General features: G+C 36.7%; 1 long non-coding RNA gene across 1 annotated transcript; it reads left to right on the forward strand.

Moving 5' to 3' along the window:
• The first annotated feature begins 17,367 nt into the window (after positions 1-17,367).
• LOC136841511 (uncharacterized) lies at positions 17,368-22,209 on the forward strand. The gene is made up of 3 exons (XR_010853973.1): positions 17,368-17,471; positions 17,836-17,945; positions 21,986-22,209. It is a non-coding gene; the product is annotated as an uncharacterized lncRNA (long non-coding RNA).
• Positions 22,210-22,651: the final 442 nt, after the last annotated feature.

Consider the following 22,651-nt stretch of genomic DNA (forward strand, 5'->3'; position numbering starts at 1 on the left):
ATTCAATCGAAAGATCCAGAGCCGTTGAAGTTGGTGAACATGTCAAGTCTGAGAGAGAGAGAGAGAGAGAGAGAGCCAAAGGAACAGACATGAAAACTGATAAGTGGACAGGTCTGACAAAGGAGAATATTCAGCACAAAATTCTGAGATAAGGCCAAAATTTCAATTGTAACTCGAATATTCGCCTTCAATAGGCCACAATGGGACACTTCTTCCATAACAACATTACGGAGGCTTCTTCTTAGCCTTTTAAAGCCTCGGTCTGGCCCTTTTGTGTCGTCTTTTTCAAAATGCATAATCTACCTATTAAAGCGAATTTCTGGAATCCGTCATTCCATTTGCTGAATTTCCTCGCTATGTTTCTCTCCTTTGAGGATGAAGGAGAACTTGAGCTGAGACTATTCCCTGCTGCGTCCGTTCTCATTTCACCTTTTATCCCGGACCAGTGAAAGCCCCTGAGTTTTGTGTGACGTTTGTCTCCCGGTGGCCTTTCACCTCTCGCTCTAGAGCTAATCTTCTTATGCTATTTCATTCTGCTTGTTTGCAAGTACAGCCGCGACGCTCGGTGAAGAGTTTCCGGCATTCTGTTGGATTTTTCACAAAGAGTCAAATCAGATCATCACCTGTCACTTCGATAATTAGCTGTCATGATCAGTTTTCCGTCATTTATCAGAAATTTATCGATTTGTCTCTGTAGCACTAATTATCATCATTATTCATTAATTAATAAAATTTTTATTAACTTATCCTTCCGGACCGTTTTATAGAAGCTTGCAGCATCTGCAGAATTACCTTCATGAGTTTTCGAATGCAAGTTATTCAGCTGGTTTCTTACTGCTGTGCAAAATAGATTTCAAGTTAGAAATGAAAGAAAAATAATGGTTCCAGTTAATAAAGAAATTTATTCTACTGAAGATAGTAGATGCTCATTTAAAAGTTTCAGTGGGTAATGCCCACGAAACATTTAAACAGACTGAAGACTGATTAATACAGCAGTTTTTTGCTGAGGTCATAAGGAGATAAAGTATTTATAGCTATTAATCATTCGTGGAATGTTATGCATTCTAGAAGGACGCTTAGCGTGGGATATTAAAAGTATAATATAACTGAATTCCATCAAAGATGGAAAGTCGGACAGTATATAACGCAACAAAAATGCAACGCAAATACCCAACGAAAAAAGGAGATGCTCGTGCAACAACTGTTTAGCGGATTCTAATTAATGAATCAAAATCCAAATATGATTTTACATAAAACAATTCTAGTCCTTTATGAACAAATACTGAATGCATTAATATTTTCATTGTCATGATGGAATACGTTTATCAGGTAGTAAATTGTTTTCATTGCCCTGACATTTTTGAAAAACGATCAAAACACTTACTTCAGCATCGATAACTTTCTGTATTTTGGATAATGCGCATCGACATTTTTATGTGCTATTTCCAACTTAACATATTCTATTTTCACGCAATGATCGCCTGATCTACAATGTTTAGCGCGTTGGGTCTGTGCAATATGTGAATGAGTGACCCCAAGAAATGACCCAGGTTCGAGTCCTGGGTTAGAGCGGAACAGTATGGCCATGTTCCTTTAAAAGCCACAGCACATCTGACGACCTAAGCCGTAACTTTATGTGCCAGGTAATTAGTCAAATATAGCTGGGTGCCGACAGGATTTGACTCTAAATGTGACCAGTACTTAGGTAAGTATCTTCTGCCGTACGAATTGTGAAAAATAGAAGCTATATCCCCAGAAATTATTAAAATTGTTATCAAGTGAAGATGCTTGTGGGTATGAAGCAGACACTCAGAGGAGCCATTCATCCATTCACGAGTGGGCTGTCCATAGACTAGATGGAAACAGACAACATATAAAGTTTTTATGTGCACTGCAAGATATCAAGATTCACTCGATGGATGGACTGGGGTGGGTCGCGCAAACCAATTGGGATTTGGGATTGTCTCGTGAAAGTTGAAGTAGGTCGGAGTCAGGCCCAAGATCCCCAAGAGCAAGATTTCCGGACAAAAAAGAAGACATTTGAAGGGTGGGGCTTTTCTTTGGGAAAGGGTTAAGTGTTAAAGGTTACTCTGCTGTATACTGTAGTTCTTATCAACTGATTAGTCGAAGTGCTAAAAGTATTTTAAACACAAAATTCATCCACACAGTGGTGTTGCATACTGACAAATCTGCCATCATGGTGGAGGTGAGGTGATGTCTATTCTAAGTAGAAAAAAATATCTAAATTCGAAAAGCATATGTACAGCAGAGTCTCTTGATGGTTCAGTGGTCAAAGTCACTGTACCTTGTTTCCAACCAGTCAGCGGTTCGAATCTCACTGGTGACGAAGCGTTTATCAATTACAATTCCCCTTGAGTGTAATGTAAGTTGGTCCCCAGGTATGGTCAACTGGATCGTAGATGATACTTGGGATTTAATATATATATATATATATATATATATATATATATATATATATATATATATATATATATATATATATACATACATACTCGTATCGTATATATATATATATATATATATATATATATATATATATATATATACATATATATATGTATTTATATATGCATACATACATACATACATACATACATACATACATACATACATACATACATACATACATACATACATAAAGAGAAAGAGAGGGAAGACAAACAAAACAATATTAAAAAGTAAACAAGTTACGAAATCAAAAGGCCATGCAGAAAGACCAGAGGATGTAAACGTATAAAAATATATTCTACATTATTTATGGGTATACGAAATATATAGCACCTCAAAATAGATTTATTGTTTTCAGTTTCAAATAAGTTTTGATTTCCTTTCTGTTGTCGGCAACCACTTTATTCGCTTTGCTTTGTGGCTGGAAAATATTTTGTTATTTCGTTTTTATCCTTTCGCTTTGAAGTCACGCCAGTGATGCAGCGCTATTTTTAACTTGTTTATTTCATGTTATTCACTGATGAAGCTCCCCGGTTTAATGGCCGCGCTGCGTAGAAGCTTAACAATGCGCAGATTCCACAGATATTGTGGGACTGTTCACGTTCACTAAAAATATTATAAGAAAAAATCTTTGACCTCTCCTTTATAGGGAATCGATTTTAGAAAGAATTTTCACAGAAAGGGAATAAATTGCTTGTTTGTTTATATGCATCGAAAACCTATTGAAAAGAATTTCTGTTTTGTCTTTTAATAAGAATTGACTTTAGAAAGAATTTTTGAGTAATGAGAATCAATTTTTTTTCTTTTGTGAGGAGACCAATATTTTTCGTTAAGAAAGCAAAATGATCTTTCTATTTCTTTAGTGGAGAAGTTCTCTGTAGTTTTCTGTAAAAGAAAACTATTGAGATCGCTTTGTCTGTCCTTCCGCACTTTTTCTGTCCACCCTCAGATCTTAAAAACTACTGAGGCTAGAGGTCTGCAGATTGGTATGTTGATCATCCACCCTCCAATCTTCAAACAAACCAAACTGCAGCCCTCTAGCCTCAGTAGTTTTTATTGTATTTGAGATTAAGGTTAGCCGTGGATCGTTCGCCCCGTAGGGGGTTAGTGCCGTCAGTGCACCTCATGCGGTACACTGTAAGCATTACTTAAGGTTCTTTGCAGCGTCCCTTCGGCCCCTGGCTGTAAGCCCTTTCATTTCTTTTACTGTACCTCCATTCATATTCTCTCTCTCTTCCATCTTACTTTCCATCCTCACCAACAGTTGTTTCATAGTGCAACTGCCAGGTTTTCCTCCTATTACACCTTTAAAACCTTTTCATTGTCAATTTCCGTGTTAGCGCTGAATGACCTCGTAGGTCCCAGTGCTTGGCCTCTGGCCTAAACTCTATATTCAATTATATGTTCAGTTCGTGGATCGTTGATCCGGCAGCGCTCTCCGGAGGCGTGCGACACGCCTTTACTGGACTGAGTGCTGGCCGGTCGTAGCTGGTAGTTTTATACAGCATTTGCCAAGATTCACTCAAGCTATTGGAATAAAAGTGTCGCGCATGCGCCGTTCAGGTGATACGCATGATGAGGTCTCTTTATTTTACAAGAACCTCATTGTGATGGTCGTTGTTTTGGAAGAGGGACAGTAAGAATCATGCGATGGTTCTGAGGCGAGTGAGTGGCACGCCCCACCATCAGCAGTAATGATCGATGGAGCCAAACGTTCAATTTTTCATTCAATTTCAGGTATTCATAACGTAATGAATAGGAAGATTAGTGGAAGTAAATAAACAAAAATAACAAAACGAAACAAAAAATGACCCGTTCTTGCATGTCATAACCGTCAGTAATAAAATAAGAAAAGACTAAAACAGAATAGATGACTGCCAAAAGAAGCGATATAAGATTATTCCCTGCAGATAAACTTGTTTGTTGTTTGTCACTGCAAACTGACTTTGCAAACATCAAAGTCCTGAAAGCTTCTGAGTATAAAACTTTGAGCTCCTGGACTTCAAAACTCTGACAGAATTTTCGTTTCCTTTGAATCGAATGAGGAGTCATCACATGACCTTCAATATCTCATTATGCTGTTTTTGTGGACTAGAAAAATCTCTTTCACTTGCTGTTGCAAAGAAGATTAGCTCATGTTGCGACACTGCAGAAGGAGAGAGAGAGAGGAGTGATGGCTGAGGCAAGAGATATTGCAAAGAGAATGTTGAATAGCTTTTTCTCGTCTTTTCTCTATTAAATTCTTAGCTAATTTCCATTTTAAAAGACACAGTTAAAGGCAATTTTTTTCCTAGGTGCACTGGGAAAGGTTTACCCTTAACCCTAGTACAAATACCAGCCACATTACGAAGTGTATATCCATGTATAGCCGACTGTGGATTAAAACAACAAGCGATTTTGTGCTTGTGCTTGCTCGCCACATACCCGCACACCCAGCCACCCACCCACCCACCCACACACACACAGACACACACACATATATATAAATTTAAATTATAAATTTATATATATATATACTAATATATATACATATATAAGTCTCTCTCTCGCTCTCTCTCTCTCTTTCTCTGTCTCTCCATACTGACATACGTAAATGTATATACTGTATGTATGTATATATATATATATATATATATATATATATATATATATATATATATATATATATATATATATATATATATATATAGTGGAAGATAAACCTCTTACTTTTCATTTGTTTTCAAATGCACATATTTCCACGCAACCGATCCAGTCTGAATCTATTTGCAAACTCCCGCGCCTGTATCGTTTGAATCTTGACTGCAATGGCCTAAGAGCTCGTTTGATGTTAACATTAAATATTCTGTTTTATTTGTTCCATTTGGTCTTTGCCACCGAACAGATGAAAGTCACTCTATCGTCTCTTTCTATTGAATATTTCATCTTTTTGTCCCTTAGTCCTTTTTCACTTGTATCCATTACATTAACTGGAAGCTTTTCAAGTTGAATAGTAATAATAAGAGCATTGGAAATCTAGTATTCATAAAACTGTCAGCCATTACAAGTGTGAGAGAGATAAGCAGGTTCTTTATAAGGAAAAAACTACTTTATTATCCTTAGGGAACAAATCACCCGGCCATTGTAACTTTCCACCATTTGAATGTTACTCCTGTAAATAAGACTTTACACAATACAAATTAATCCCTAGCTCTTTGGAATTGCTAGTCTGCCGCTCTCATATTTCCAAAGAGGAAGATTAGGTTGAATATGATTTTTTGTCAATGTGGTTGTGGTGTGTGTTTTAATCACATATTGTATATTTAGTTTCAGCAGATATTCGTTGCGTCATCGACGACCTCTGTTGTCTAACGCCAAGAGAATTAAAATCAATTAATCAATTACCCTATAATCAGTGTTCCCCTCCACTCTTAGATCGCTAGTTATCCGCCTGCATGCACGAGGGCCCATAAGAGTCCTCTAATATGAAATAGGGTATGATATATCCGTAGAGTTTTGAACTTTCCTTTCTTTCGTTTGATCAATGTTTAAAACGTTCCTTAATATCTATCTACAACTCGCTGCTGTCTTTCTCTCTCTCCAACCAACGGGCACCCTAGGGTTTAAAGGGATTAAAACCTACGCGATCAGCTTTTCATTTCTCCTGAACATTTTATTCACTTTCGTACCATCGCTATTCCTGTTTTATATTCTTGACCATTTTATCACTTGCAAATCATCGCCTGGCTCTTACTGGCTGCTCTGTGAGCAAGAACCCTTACGGGCACAAAATCCTAAAGCATGTTGCAAGCTTCAGTGACTACTGGTATGTTACAAGCCATGTACGGTAACACTACGTTTAGCCCTCTTCTCTTAATCGGACCTGAAACCATTATGAATATAATGATAGCCTAACCCTGCGCCTGAGACCCAGAGAAGATGGTGGGATTTAGGACGAGGTGTCAATAAGTGTGACAGGATTACGAGTTTAATCTCGAACGTGACTTGATTTACGATCAGCGGAGACATTAGAGATCGTAAAATCAGAGTGGCAGCCAATCAAGATCGTGGCTCTTGTTACAATCGGTTTCTGACTTTGGTTTCTGCGTTTTGCCCGGATCGTCACTGTAGATAACTGCATGCGTTTACGCGAGTTCTTCCGACATATTACTAATATTTCCCCTCGATAAAATAATAGTTTTTACTACAGATATTTCGTATCAGTGCAAACGATATAAACATTATTATTCATTACGAGCATTCCCTGCTGATGTATAATACATATTACATTTTTCGCTTTTTATATGATAGGGATTAGACACACACTCTCACTATATATATATATATATATATATATATATATATATATATATATATATATATATATATATATATATATATATATATATATATATATATATATATATATATATATATAGTGAGTGTGTGTCTAATCCCTATTACTTTTTAGAAGATTGCACTGCAAGATAATGGTCTCTTCTATTTGTTCCATATCAAATTTTGTAGATTTTGTTAGGAACAAAGTTAAGAGGGGGAGAGAGAGAGAGAGAGAGACGCAATTCTTTCAAGGTTGATATTACTATAGAACTATTCTGACATTATAAAAATTTCGGTTAAATGGCTCCCCAGTACGATATGATTGACGTTATCTGCCTTCATCAATTTTATCAATGTTGCTTAAGCTGTTGTGTAATCACATAGCCACGGTCAAGAATACAGTGATGTTGCTTCAGACCACGTCAGAGAGGACATTCGTAAGTAATACTGCAATCATATATTAGAGGAAAACAGATTTAGTTTAATATTCTCTTATCATCTGGGATGCACTTTGAGTGAAAAATCGCCAGAACAGTAAAAGAACTGCTTAAAATTAAAATGTTTAGATTGGAGAACAAAGTCTAAAAGGAAAACCAGCATAAGATTTAAAGAAACGAAAAGAAAGGCTCCAAGTGGCCTTGACTTTCCCATGTCGAAAGTATTGTCAATTTCTCCCGAAAGAAGAAAATCTCTTGGGTAAAACTCGCGCGTCAAAACTCGTCCCTTGAAAGAGGAGTCAAGTCATCCACGACAGATTGAAAGCAAGAAAAATCTCCGTCTTTCCTTTGTGACTTTCTCTAGTGGGGTCAAGTCTTGCTCAGCTGCAAATCTATTTCTTCCGGAGAGACAATGAAGAAATGAGCTTTGAGATTTGGTGTGCATACTTGATTCATTTGAAAGCTGTTGGGTTAGATCCGTGCCAAGAAACAAAATAAAGTTTCAGGAAAAGACAGGAATTACTAAATATGCACCCGGCATGTTTTTGCTCATTGGTAGATAAATATATTGAAAAAGGTTTTCGTCATTAGTGTTATTATCAAACTCACCATTTCTCCTTCGGTTGTTTACTTTACATCTGTCGTCTTTAATTTTTCTTGTCCAAGGTTCTTCTTTTTTTTCTTCATACAACTTTTTATTTATTAAAATATTTACTATTCCTCCTGTTCTGTTCCCCAACTCGATCTTCGTCCTTCAGTGACAGCAGGTTTTTAATCCTTCACCCAGTAATTCATAGTACATTATATATAATTAGTATTTTCATTTTTATCTAGTTATATATTTATTTGTCTATTTATTTATCTATCTACTTATTTATTTATTTACTTATGTTGCTTATCCTTTCCCTCCCTGGAAGCAGTACCCACATTTTACTTCCTCTGCTGATCCCGAAACTGACCGCTTGAGAAATGTTAAGTTTTCTTAGGAGATACTGTACTCATACTACTGATATGTAAGATAGACAAAAAATATGATATACTTTGCAACGAATAGAGCAAGAAGGAGAGAGAGAGAGAGAGAGAGAGAGAGAGAGAGAGAGAGAGAGAGAGAGAGAGAGAGAGAAGAGAGAGAGAGAAAACAAAACGAGAACTAACACAAAATTGAATGAACTTCAGTGTTCTTCCCACTCCTGAGTCAAAACATTCACTGCTTTACGCAAGCACTAAGTGACCTGCGATAAATAATACTCGCTCCTGTTTTATTTAACTTGTATCATTAGTGAGTTTGAGAACGGCCATTATCGTCGACGAACTTTTCGTTAATTCTAAAGGATTAACATCTGAATTTGTTACCTATTGCTTCGTATTAAGGAAGAGACTGGAATTGCATTAATTCATAGATTATGAGGTGGAATTCAGTAATTGATATTCACCTGCTTCATATAATTTTTATAAAGAATTTACATCATTTACATGATCGAATTGTCTTCGGAACTTTATGGAGGGATTTTCTCAAAACTTATTTACATTTTGTACTTATTCTTACATATGCTTTATTACATCACCTTTGAATTGTTGAATTTCTCACTATCTATTTATCCTGGCACAAATCCTCCCACTCTCTCTCTCTCTCTCTCTCTCTCTCTCTCTCTCTCTCTCTCTCTCTCTCTCTCTCTCTCTCTCTCTAAATTGGCAAGTATCAAGATACAGGAAGCTATTAGATAAAGTTTTACAGTTTATTCAAGTGAATTTGTGTATAAGACATTACTTTAGGCGAAAAACTGACCTGCATTTTCAGAAAAGAGGCTCTTTGATGAGAAAAAGATTTTATGTTGAAATGGAATCGACAGCTTTGTTGTCTTCAAAGGCCATATTTTTCTTTCACCTTTGACCTTCATAGTTTAAAATGGTATCTGTTATGTAACGGCGTTAATTTCATTAAGCCGTCCGTCCGTCCGTCTGTCTGTCTGTCTGCACGCCTGTCCATCCATCCTCCTCATCCTATCTGCATTACTGCTTCCCGTTGCAACCAGACAGAGTTTGAATGTTGCAGTAGGCGAAGTAACGATCTGCAGGTTTGCAAAAGCTTTCCTAAATGTGTGATGAGAAAACTGGAGAGGTCGAGGTGTGTGTTGGTGAGAGAGGGAGAGGTCGAAAGGTGAGGAGATGAGTGAAGAGAGGCTGAAATATTCGCTGGAGAGAGGATGAGAATTCGAAGTGTGTGTTTGGGTGCGTGAAAGATATCGAAATGTATGTTGGGGGAGGCGGGAGAGACCGAAATATGAGTTGAGGAGAGGGCAAAGGTCGAAATACGTGTTGTTGAAAGCAAAAAAGGTCAGAATGTTTGTTGGTGAAAGCTGAGTGTTCAAAATGTGTGCTGGCAGAGGACATACTACCCCGAGGAGAGAATACAAGTAAAATAATATAACTGAAGGCAATATGAATGAAGTGATAGACCATGAGAACAACAGGAAGAACAATATAGTGTAAAACTTTCACTTCTTTTCAGTCAAGGTAAATAAATATAAATATAGATTGCTGTGTGGGTCACTACAAATGGTGGGCGAACGAGTCTGATGGTATCATTATACACATCTGGCAACTTACCGGTAATAAATCGGACACACAGTTATATCGGTAGCTTGCGCAGCCATGACAGTGAAACCTTAAGACTCGCTGGCCACGGCTCGACATTTTTAAAGTCCGGGGGGAAAGATTTCCTCCCGTCAAACTTGTTCTTCCACAGACAGTTTATACAGAAATGCAGTCTATGTGTGTTTTGTTTTTACGAATAATTTGAAAGGACAATTTAGAAAAAACAATTTAACTTCAGTCGCATTTTCACGTCACATTTCCTTTGATCAGCTTCTAGAATTCATTGGTTTTCTTTGGTTTGTCAATGCTGAAGTGACAGACATATATTTAATCATGTTTCGTTAATTTGTCGGTAATTGTTTTTCTTTTCACAGAACAAAAGGAAAAGTTTAAACTAAAGAGAAAGAGAGAGAGAGAGAGAGAGAGAGAGAGAGAGAGAGAGAGAGGCGATACAAAAGTAAGTGTGACCTTCAGTGTGAATCGAAATACTTTATTCAATCGTCATTCACATTCATTCCAAATCAGTCTACGCCTACGATGGTGCAAGTCGCGCCTTCTGTCCCACCATTTGTACCTGAATGATTTATTTTTCGTTTTTTTCATTTTTCTGTAAAAGAAAACTGTTGTGACGGCTTTGTCTGTCTGTCCGCCCTCAGATCTTAAAAACTACTGAGGCTAGAGGGCTGCAAATTGGTATGTTGATCCTCCAATCATCAAACTTAGCAAATTGCAGCCCTCTAGCCTCAGTAGTTTTTATTTTATTTAAGGCAAAGATTAGCCATGGATCGTGCGTCTGGCAGCGCTTTCCGGAGGGTGTGACGCATCTTCACGACGCATCTGTGGAGTAGCTAAGCGTTGTGTGGTCGTAGCTGATAGTTTTATAACAGTATTATACGCAGTGCGGAAAACTCGATTTCGCCGAAGAAACTTCGGCGCATATTTTACTTGTGTTTTTACTCTCCAGGCAACGCTCCTCACCAGACAAAAAAAAATAAATAAATAAAAACACATCGTACCATAAAGAATCGTGATCTATTTCACCTTGACAGTCACCAATGGAAACGGTTTGGGAAACGCTTGGGCCGGTCCTTGACGTCGCTGAAGGGGAAATTTCGGGCCTTTGGTCTTTTTAGACTCAGTTTTGTTCACATTTTGCGCGGAAGGTGTCTGTAAGTCATTCCACATGGCCGGACTGTTAAGTTTATGCAATACTGTTTTTTCTTTACCCTCTGAATCTATTTCATCATTGATTAATTTTGTATTATTTCACATAATCTATTTACCTGATGTACTGGTATTTTATTATTTCTTGTGTATCTGTCAGGATGGTGACAGCAAAAGCTATGATATTCTTTTGTGGCGACCTGCAATGTATCCAGCATTATTTATTTAATAATATTGTTTCTTATATAAGCATTAATCCTGAAATGAGAAACAGAAGCACAAGAGAGAGAGAGAGAGAGAGAGAGAGAGAGAGAGAGAGAGAGAGAGAGAGAGAGAGAGGGGGGGGGAGAAAACTTCAAATGGTTTTGACTTCTCAGAGTCAAAACCTCTGACAATTTCCTCTAAGAAAAAACCCTTGTGTTTAATCTCCTGGAGCGAAATAGCAGTGTTGTCTTCAAGGGTAAAATGAAAGCATGATGAGAATGCTGGTCCTTCTTTTCGAGCTGTCACCTCTGGGACTTTAAGAAGTCTAACTCTCGCAACTTTCCTCCATTCGACAGAGACATTGTTGGAATTAAATACCCTGCAAGACACCTACGCAGGGCATTATTATTATTATTAATTATTATTATTATTATTATTATTATTATTATTATTATTATTATTATTAATTATTATTATTATTATTATTATTATTATTTCAGTAGATGAAACCTATTCACATGGAGCAAGCACACAGGGGCCATTGACTTGAAATTCAAGCTGCCAAAGAATGTTGGTTTCAACCTCCAACCGAAGACCCCACACTGCGGCAGTAACTGATCGTGATACAGAGCCAGTGATTTTTCATCGCTCTGGGGGAGACGCGAACCCTCGACATCTGAGTTGCATGCCACGACACTAACCACTACACCAGCAGACCAGTTATTAGAGAAAATATTTGTTTATTGTAGGGGTGGGGGTGGGAGAAAACGTTTGTTTAGAGGTAAACATTAGAAATATTATAATCAGTCAACATTTCTAGTAACATTATATACAACTTTTTGTTTATTTCGTCTCCAACAATGAATCATTCACTGGCTTATTTAAGAAGCCCTCACTTCATAATGTATGTCCAAGTTTTTGTGCCTGTGTTTGTGTTTGTGTGTGTGTGTGTGCATGTGTGTTTTTAGGTGCCTGTAGTCTCCTTTTTTCCTTTTAGCCTCTCGTTCCCAGAACTGAAGAACCTTTTCATTTTCTTAATTTTCTTAGAACTCATCGTCTTTGGTGTTTTTTTTTTTAGTAAATGACGTATTTTTTATTAAAAGTGAGATGTTCTCATCCTTATTTTATTCCTATTTCCCTTTGTATCCTTATCACATTCTTCTTTATATTCGCTAAATAGTCATAACGTGTTTATATGCATAAATCTTTTCACAATCCTCGATCTGTGCATGCAGTAGTATAAAGAACAGATAAACAGCATAAAAATATCATACCCAAAGATGGGTTGTAAATATATATATATATATATATATATATATATATATATATATATATATATATATATATATATATATATATACACATATCTATATCCATGTGTATATATATACATATATTATTTATATATATGTATATAAATATACATATATATATATATATATATATATATATATATATATATATATATATATATGTGTGTGTGTGTGTGTGTGTGTGTGTGTGTATGTTTGTGTATGTGTTTGTGTATAGATAGGTAGATTGATATCGGCAGATAAAACTGTATGTGGCAGTGACCGTTGTGCTGAAAGAAAAATCTAGAGAGATAGATGGATAAATAGACAAATATCCAAAGAAGCCGATCACTTTACCTCGGAGCTCAGACAGATTAACAGGCAGGCAGAGAAAGAAAGCTAGATTTCCACGCACACACACACACGCACACACACACACACAGACTGACACATAATGAAAAAAACAGAAAAACTTTAAATTGCCCTGACCCGCTGAGTTAAAACTTTCGCTGATTTCTTCTATAAGAGGAATACTCCCACGTAAAAAAAAACCCACCACTGAAATGGCAGTACAGTCCTGCAGGACATCTTGAAAGCATGAGGAGACTCAGCCCTTCTGTCCTACTTTCTCTTCAGGGGACTTCAGGCTCTCTCTTCTGCCTTTCCAGAGAGGCTTTATAGAAATGAAATGACTTATGAAGCACCTTTTGCCTACGAAGCACCGACGCCAGAACACGCCCAGGTTGGAGTGTTTCTGAGGAAGTAGCCTTTGTTTGAGGACATGGCAGTGTTTTGTTTGGTGTTTTTCTGCGATACCCTTCGTCTGTGTCTTTCATATTATGTTTTCCTTAAGCTGTTCTTATATCTTGACTTAAATAATGTTCCACATTACCAATGCCGCTTTACAGTGTCGGTATTTCCGTGGCGGCAAACTTTCTTTGAATATATTACAGCGTTAGTAAAAGCCTTATTTTATTTATATGGATCCAATATACATACCGTTAATCATATCAGTTACTTTTGCTTATGAGAATACATATATTTTTCCCTTCATTCTAGCATCAGCATGTCACGTCACACCTGACGATCCCACTTGTTATAAGGACTCGATATTTCACCTGTATTCGAATAATAATATTGATAAATTTACTGCATTTACCAGCCATAATAACTATTATTATCATCATAAACGTACTGATACTCTGTTAATTCACTCACTAAACAACCCCCGTCCCCTCTCTCAGATGTTCCTTTCTCACGCCTCATTGAGACCCACTGTCGATCACGTCTTCTTCTTTTAACGTGCAAGGCATATTCCCAATTCCTGCTAAAGTTTTCTTTAATGCATGTTTATGAGTGTGTGCGTGTGCGCGCCTTATGCAAAGTTCGAAAATAAACTCGTAAATTCTCACAAACAGAAAAGCTGTTTGTTTTGAGAGGGATCTTCCCTTGCATTGAAAGCAGAATTATTTCACGAACAAAAAGATTCGGTCTATTCATAGAATAGATGTTTGTTACAAGATGTGAATGAATAGCAACTAAAATTTTTGTGAATAACAGAAAGCATCAAATGGTTTTTCATACCATTCACCAGGAATTATGAAGACCCCTTTTCTTTTCTCAGTTACTGGTGTTCAAAAAACTCCGCTCATGTGTAGAATGATTTAGGCAAAACAAAGTTATCTTTGGCTACTACGAAATTAGTAAAAAGGTCGAAAGCCTTGCAAATCTGAACGCTCTGTTTATTGATAGGTCTAGAACTGCACTAAAAATGAAAGTAGTTGAGTTCAAAAACACATTGATCGACTCTCTTGCAGAACAATGTCACTGTTTTATTGTATCCAAAACAGAAAAGTCTCCGAAAGTGGTCCGCGCTTTGATCTCTGACACAATTGCATCCCAACACCAAGATCTGTTTATAGACAGACCTTTCATAACGCGAAGCCACTCAGCATTACAGCAAAAACCATTCACGTGTTGTGACCTGGATTCGCTTCAAACAAAAACACATCAATAGCAAAAAATGAAATGACTTTACTGCCGTCTCGAAACCCGAGTTTTGGAACTGACTCGTAAACAGTGGTCATCCGATAATTCTTTCTGGCGAATAAGACTTGTTTACCTCATGGTGAATGAAGATCCTCAACATGAATCTGTCAAGATCAGCTTGATATCTGCCTTCTGCAGACTCAATCGATGCTCCGTGTCGACATATCATTCACAGCATCATTTATGTATATTCAGTTCAATGCATCTTTAAAGAACGGAAATTGATAGGGTGATATACGTTCATTTACCAAAACCATCAGTCACCACTGGTCTTCAGTAAGGATGTAAGTCAATAATTAGTGAACACTGTAACCATTGGATAACAAGTATATACATATTTACCAGTATACATGCATACTTATAAACACACACATATATATACATATATATATGCATAATGTCTAGAATGGGAGAGGTGTGAATGGATGTGAAACATATGAACTTGTTGACAATGTTCAGCTGTTTTGCAGTTAGGAAGTATGTTTGTTTAATAAGCGCGATTTGGCGCATTTTCAGCTCTTGTTGGACGATCACCTTTGCTTTAGTGGGTCGTTGGTGATGCGTGTCCAAGAATGGAAGTTTCCATCATAGTGGCATGGGAAGGCATGGAATCTTTGTTCCGGTGTGAATCGGATTTTTGGGGCATGTTAAACGGAGTTGTGAAATTGTATGTGCATTACGAAAATGCTAAATGCAAAGGGCTATAGTGAAAAACTGTTCATTCTTTGGTGAGGGTCCAGAATGAAGGGATGCATTGGAACACGCTGGGAATCGGAATTCCCTGTCACTGAAAGTGAGTTTAAACTTACGAAAATCACTTATCTTTTTGACTTTGCATTACAGATCTGATTGATTTGCAGTGATTCTGCTTGCCTTTCTTTGGTATTTTTATTGTGCATCTTACGTATTATGAACTGTGGTCTAATGGGCATTGTTTTGTCCATTGCAGAATGTTTCAAGTGAGGCAGAATCTCAATATGGCATATATATAGCCCCCTGTGGGAATGAAAGTGGGGGCCGAAGTGGCTATGTGTTTTTTTTTTTTTTTTTTACAGATCACAGACAAATTTATGTAGTGGATTTTGGGTTTGTTTTGTGAGAAGCAGGAGTTAGTTCCTACATATTATGATTTCTTGCAAGAGTTTTATTTTGCTTTGGATATAGCGTAATCGGGATTAATTACCTAACATGCATGATTTTTCATTTAACTGTCCTTTGCTAGATTTGCATAATAAATGTCTATTTTTTGTATTCTGGAGTTTGATTCACACACTCATGGGTTACGAGGTTTTCAGTAAAGTTGAGAGAGAGAGAGAGAGAGAGAGAGAGAGAGAGAGAGAGAGAGAGAGAGAGAGAGAGAGAGGCGGATGTTGGAGGAATCTTCGGTCATGAGCTACCAGTGTTGCCAACCGTTTCCGAGGTAAGTTCTCCCGCCCTTGTATGGAGCGATGCAGGGATAATAGTTACCAGATAACCTGATAACTTATACATATATATATATATATATATATATATATATATATATATATATATATATATATATATATATATATATATATATATATATATATATATATATATATATATATATATATATATATATATATATATGAGTGTGTGTACATTTAACCTACAGCAAATAAAACTATGAACATGCTTACAAACGTACCGCTTTCCAATTTTTATCACACAAAAGCCATCTGCAAAAAATCAGCTTATTCTTTATACGAGTCAAACCTGTTCAATGAAAAGATTCCTGTTGCGTAAAAATAAATTGATTTTTTTACTGTATCGGTTCCTATTTTTCTTGTAGATAGAGAAATAAGCAGAATTTTCCCTTGCTCACTCAACCGCTGATAAATTCGGTTATCGATTACAATAGGCGAACCGTAAACTCTTTTTGAAATGGCAGAAGTTAATAGTTAACCAATTTCGATCCTGAGGACTTATCAAAATGCGGTTTATCTTTGTCGCTATAAATTTCGTTTGTAATTATTAGTGCGATTTTTTGTTTGAAAATCATTTGCAGATGTTTTTGTGGGATTGCTCAGACGTCTTTGAAAAGTTTACATAAACAGACTGTCGTTTTTCCTACAGCATGCAAAACGTGTTGGTGATTGTCATTGTCAGTGACTGAGCAAGCGTTTAATTAAACGATTCTTGAATATTGCCATCCTAGCTCCGGAATTTTTCTCCTACTTCTGTTATTCTCAAATCTTATAAGCTTCCTTCCTTCCTCGTTAACCACACTCTTCCTCCTTCCCCGATCTACGTTTTCTACTTTATCTTTCAAAAAACAAACACACTCTCCAATTTCACTAAATTCTATAACCTTCTTTCCTTCAAGCGGCCAACCCAGCCCTTCACTCAGGTTAGAACCCTCTCTCTTTCCTCACTCGTTCTCTCCCTCACTTCATATCATGATGCATTATGATGCTGTAACATTCTGTGCTATCTCTTGAGAAGGAAAATGATTTAGGTCTTTCAGTTGAAAAATTCATTGTGCCTTTGTCAACCTCAGCAGATAATTAGGTACTGGTCAACAGTAATAGTAATAAATCTCGATCTCACTTCACGATCTAACTCGTGATCTCACGGTTGGGAGATAAGAGAGGAAGAGTTTTCAATCTTATATTTCGCGCGGTATTTTGTGGTTGTTTCCATCAATAATAATAATAATAATAATAATAATAATAATAATAATAATAAAGGAGACAAAAGCTATCTTGCAGCTTTTAATTTCTGTCAGAAGTAGCACCTCGTAGCCTTCACCGTCCTTGGCCAGTGACGTCAGGCCAGGCGAACTTTTCCACCGGTGGCTGTCACTTGGAGGGAGAGTCTTGCTTACATTGGCCGGTAAACTGTCTAGTTTGGTTTTTCAGTGCGTCTTCGATAGTTTGAGCTTTGTATAAGGCCTTAATGGGCTCATATTTTCAAAGAGTGGGTGAGGCTCGGACATAGAATTTCCAATTATATTTCATTCTTAGTGATTATTTTATTACAGATTTTTTTTCACATTTTATATATGGTCTGCAAAAGTTAGGGATTACGTGTTAAGTTTAAGTGTGATAACAACATATCTGCAATACAGGATTCAAATTTTATATATTAGTAACTAGAGTGGTTTTTGGTATTTCTAGTATACCGACCCTTCCAATTAATTTTTATTCTTAGATGCTTGGAACCGTCTTAAGTTCAGTTTTGCTCTTAAAGTTGTAACCTTTTTTTCCATGTTCCAAAATAGGTCATGAATGCTTCTGTTGCTAATTTAAGTGTTTCCGTATTGATTTTTTTTTTTTTTTTTTCAGGAGCAATTGATTTCATGCCTGCTTTTCCATAACTCACAGCTGGATCTTGGAGCCCTAATGGCAGAGTGATCTAATTTCGAAGCCTTTATATTGAAGAAGACCTCGAATAGGTAAGCAAGAAGACAGAATGAAATGGCGAGTTGCCAGTTACTGGACACTTCTTACTCGAGTAAATTTTTTTTTAAAGACTCCACCCCTCCAGGGGCGGTGCCTCTGAAGGGGTGGGGGTAACTCCCTTGAACTTATGGTGGGTCGAAAGACCTGCCATAATAAGTCCTTGGGAGGTTTTTAAACTAAATCTAAATTGAATGGTAAGTTCTTGGTAAGTGCTATTAAGTACGGTGTTCAACAGGTAGTGCCAGGTAGTGTTAAGCAGGCAAATACTATTTCATAGGTGGTATAGTAATTTTAGTTGATAAGTGCTCTTTGATCTTGAGTGACATTTTCCAGAACATTTTACTTATAGTGCTTTTTGTTAGGTTTAACAATTAATTGAATTGTTTCGGATTTTATAGGAACTTTGGACAATCCTTTACATAATCGTTAAAAGTACAATACGGTAAATTAGAGTTAATTATTACTGAAGCATTAATGGCGCAAAGATTTATAGAATAACAGGAATAGATTCTGATTCTTATAGGGTATAGGTTATACGATCATATATTCCAACGAACCTTTCCTGCCGTTCTGTTCATAATATCAGGTTTTATCCGGCTGTATTAGGTTTCTTTAACAACTACTAATGGTTCGTCTTTGAATCCTCGGAGGAGACATTCTTTAAGAGATGGGAAAGGCTCTGGTTTCAATACATAACATTGACTGTTTACTGCCTCTATTTTGAAGGTGCTTGGCAAATTCAACGCTCATCTTTCATTTCGGAGCTTGGTTTTATATTGTCATCTTGGGTAATAAGTAATTTAAACAGCTAATTTACGACTAGACTGTGAAATTCAGTGCCTAATTAGCCCATGTATAGTTTGAAAAATTCAGTGCCAACTTCTCCATTTTCATTGTTTGTTGAAAGTTTTTTGTTTTTTTTTTTGTAAAGTAATTCTGGTTAGAAAAGGATATATAGCACCAAATGGAGGCCTTGCATTTTACAGGACCTCTGCGATTGCCATCCGAGAGGAGGTTCCCCCTTTTATCACAGCCGTTTTAAAGCTTTGGAAATTTAAAGTACAATAAGGAGTGACTTTTCATTTCTCATGAACTTAATGCTGGTTGAATGTATATTGAAAGGAATAAAACTTTAGTGGTTACCTAACATATAATAATATTAATAAACATTTTACATAATAGATAATCAAATTGAGTTATTGGTTTGAATACACAGAAAATAAATGAAGAAACATTTAGTAGAATCCATTGTGAGAAGTTTAAGCGACAAAAAATGGAAAAAGCTATTAGTGATGAATTTCAACCTTGATATTCCATGTAGCAAAACTACTCAAAATGAAGCCATGAGAGAAATAATCCATAAGCAAATAAACTTAAAAATTTATACTTGGGGGGCGGGGGTGATTTAAAGCAACGCAATGACTTATAAATGTTTAGTGCGTGAAAGGCTAGAGGCATGAACATGGCTATGAACTTAGACCCAAGACATTATAGCACTTATTGCCGAGGGGAATCCATTGATCAGAAATACCCTGGCTTGGCAAAGTTCCAGGAAAAATTAGGTTAAGAAGTAACGACTACGGTTTCAAGACGAGACAAACTTAAAAATTCAAAACGTGAACCAAACTTTTCTTCCACTAGCGTTCTTTCATAAATAAAATGTGAGGATTGGTAATAACTTGTCTAGATTTAAAAGGAGAAAATTACGTCCATTGAATTGAAGGTGGGGTTGTGGCGGGTCTGAAGATCTGCGGAGCTAATCTAGAGAAATGTTTATTCACGGGAAGTTTTCCTTTTGTTTATATATTTATTAGCCTAATGTCTGGGACTGAGGTTATAATATATTCTAATCGATAAAAGCAGATAGCATGAACCGTTAAATGTTGACATAACTGTGCCAAATATCCAGGGATTATGGGACTGATTTAATTGTGAAGAGCAGTGGTCTTGTAGTTAATGGAAGTTTATTGTATGTTGGGGAAGTAAATGTCTGAAAGAGCTTCACAAAAGCTAATTGGTCGTAATGATTATTTTTTAATAATTTCAATCGGGTACCTTTCCTTTCGCTGAACTTCATGTCTGTTCCTCATGTAATCAGCCTTATGTTTTCCATTTGCATCCAAACTAGCATTATTATAATTTCATATTCAAATGAACAGGCATTCATAAAGTATTCTTGCAAGACATTAACATGGAGAGGAAGCCTCCCCGGGAACGTATTCTGTAGAAAAAGACCGAAATCAAAAGGCAGTTAAGCCTAAAGGCTATGTGCATGAACATTATCAAAGCCAGAAAGGCCAAGACAAATAAAGGGCCTTTGGCGCATATAACTCAGCCCACTTAAAAGTAGTACTACAATTTAATCGGTGAGCTTCAACGCTGAAGACACTGTCAGTGGGACTGTTCAGCTTTCTTACTGAGGAATAATCGATCTCTCTGTGGTTCAGGCACTGGAGGTGTTAAATGGACATTGTATGCTTCCACTGATGTTCAGGCACTAGAGGCTCTGTAAAGTAAAGAAAGCGAAAGACGACCGCTAAAGTTCAAGCACTACCTATGCTAATGAAAATGACACCTCCAGTGTTAAGGATACTATAGAACATTTGGGACATGGCAATAAAGGAACTCCTCCGGTGACACTTTACCATCGCTGTAAGAAGAATGGAGACACCATTTCGAACGATCTTGTCTGAAGTATAAAGATCCATCGAGGCTTGGCACCCACAAAGTAGAGTTAGTTTAAGTAGTCGTAGAGCAAAACATCCAATGCATGTGGCATTATTGACGCCAAGAATGTAGTTGCAGGAACTCTTAAAAATAATACTTAGTATCATGGCTGAAAAAAAGAGAGGCAAGAATCGAAGGTAATATCAGATATTGTTGATACAGACAATTATTATGTACAGTCAATCCATGTATGTGAATCGCGGAATGAGGGCACTACGCAAGCTTGGCTAATCGGTAAAGACTTATTTCTAATGGCGTTTAGCCTCCTAACCAAGCAGTTCTTGGGAGCTAAATAGTATCAGGAAAAGGGGATGTATATATGTGTGTATGTATGTATGTATATATACGCACACACACACACACACACACATATATATATATATATATATATATATATATAATATATATACATATATATATATATATATATATATATATATATATATATATATATATATATATATATGTATATATGTGTATATATACATATGCATAAACTCAGTTATAGGAAAGAAGAGGCATCAAGAGAGTATAGACATCTACCTATTGCATCAGCTATACTACCTTATTTCATGTTACTTAAGTGACTAAAAAGAGCATAGAATACACACACTTCCCTGCGGAGCACAAGACAAGATTTTTCTAGGTCCACCAAAAACACCATAAACAAGAAACTGGTATTGAGATCGAGTATGCATATTAGTCTCATGGTGAGCCAAGTCTAATAAAACACTAAAATTAATGTGATCATATCTAGAGATAATTCCCTGACCCAGGTTTCCCGTAGTCAGACAGGCTCTTAGAAAGCAAGTGTTTGTTATTCGAATTACTAATAAGGGCTTGAAGATCGATGTATCAGAAACCTTGGGGCTCTCATACACGATACGCGGGCAAGTATGGTTTTGGCGACCGCTTCGGATCAGTGTCGAGGTATGGTATCGAAGCACGCAAATATTCAGCTCACTCGTAGCTGCCCAGGAAGTGTACAGTAGGTGGTTCAGCACTTCTGTCTACACGAGCAGTTTCCGAGCACAGCTTCGGTACCATGCTTCGAAACCATAGGCCTACTTGGCCAAGTATTGTGTATAAGAGCCCTTAGGAAGCACTGGAAGGTTGAAGATTGGCTTGTAATTGCTGCCATCAATAATTATTATTCAGCTTTGTCAAACGGATGTTGTGACACATCATTTCCTTACAGTTAGAAAATTTATATTAAAAACAAGTCTCGAAATACTCTTTATCACCTGAAGTGAGCCTTGGTTATTTGTTTCTGTAACAAATCGCTTATTTCACTCATTCGCAGGAGGTCTGAGCACTGAACGGTGAGCACTCAGAGAGATGACTCCGAGGAGATGGAGCACCAGACATCTCACAGTTGTTCAGGTGAGGTAAGACTTAAATAATTAATTTCATCATTCTTTATTGGTAAGACTATGGCCTCCATCATCAGTTACTCACTTGATAAACTTCAGAACTTCGGTCAAAACCTGACTTCATTAAGTAAGAATGAGGGAATATTCTTCTTCGAAAAGTTCGTCTTCATATCCATTTACTTTTTCTGACAGAACTGTGTCATCGGGTACTCTCTCTCTCTCATACGGAGCAATATCCTTGTTTCAAGTATTATTGAATGACTTTAAGCACTACTTATCTGCTCAATAACCCTGCTATTGGAAGGTAAATGATGCGCCAAGGTTTGATTAGTATTCTCCTCTCCCGTGAATTATCATTATCTCAATTCGTATCGTTATTCCTGTTTCATCAAGATTTTGTCACTCTTTAAATTAAAACAATTTCATGCCATAGCAGCTACCTACTGGAATTACAGAAAGAGCCATTTACTTTTACATTTCTTACATCTGTTTTACTTTCATGGGGCTTATGTCTATCTTTTACGTCAGGAATCCATGACCAAGGTGAAAATACAAATAATGATAAACTGAAAACAGAATGGTGGTCAATATAGAAGTGA

This window comes from Macrobrachium rosenbergii, chromosome 1, assembly GCF_040412425.1.
Source record: "Macrobrachium rosenbergii isolate ZJJX-2024 chromosome 1, ASM4041242v1, whole genome shotgun sequence".
NCBI lineage: Eukaryota > Metazoa > Arthropoda > Malacostraca > Decapoda > Palaemonidae > Macrobrachium > Macrobrachium rosenbergii.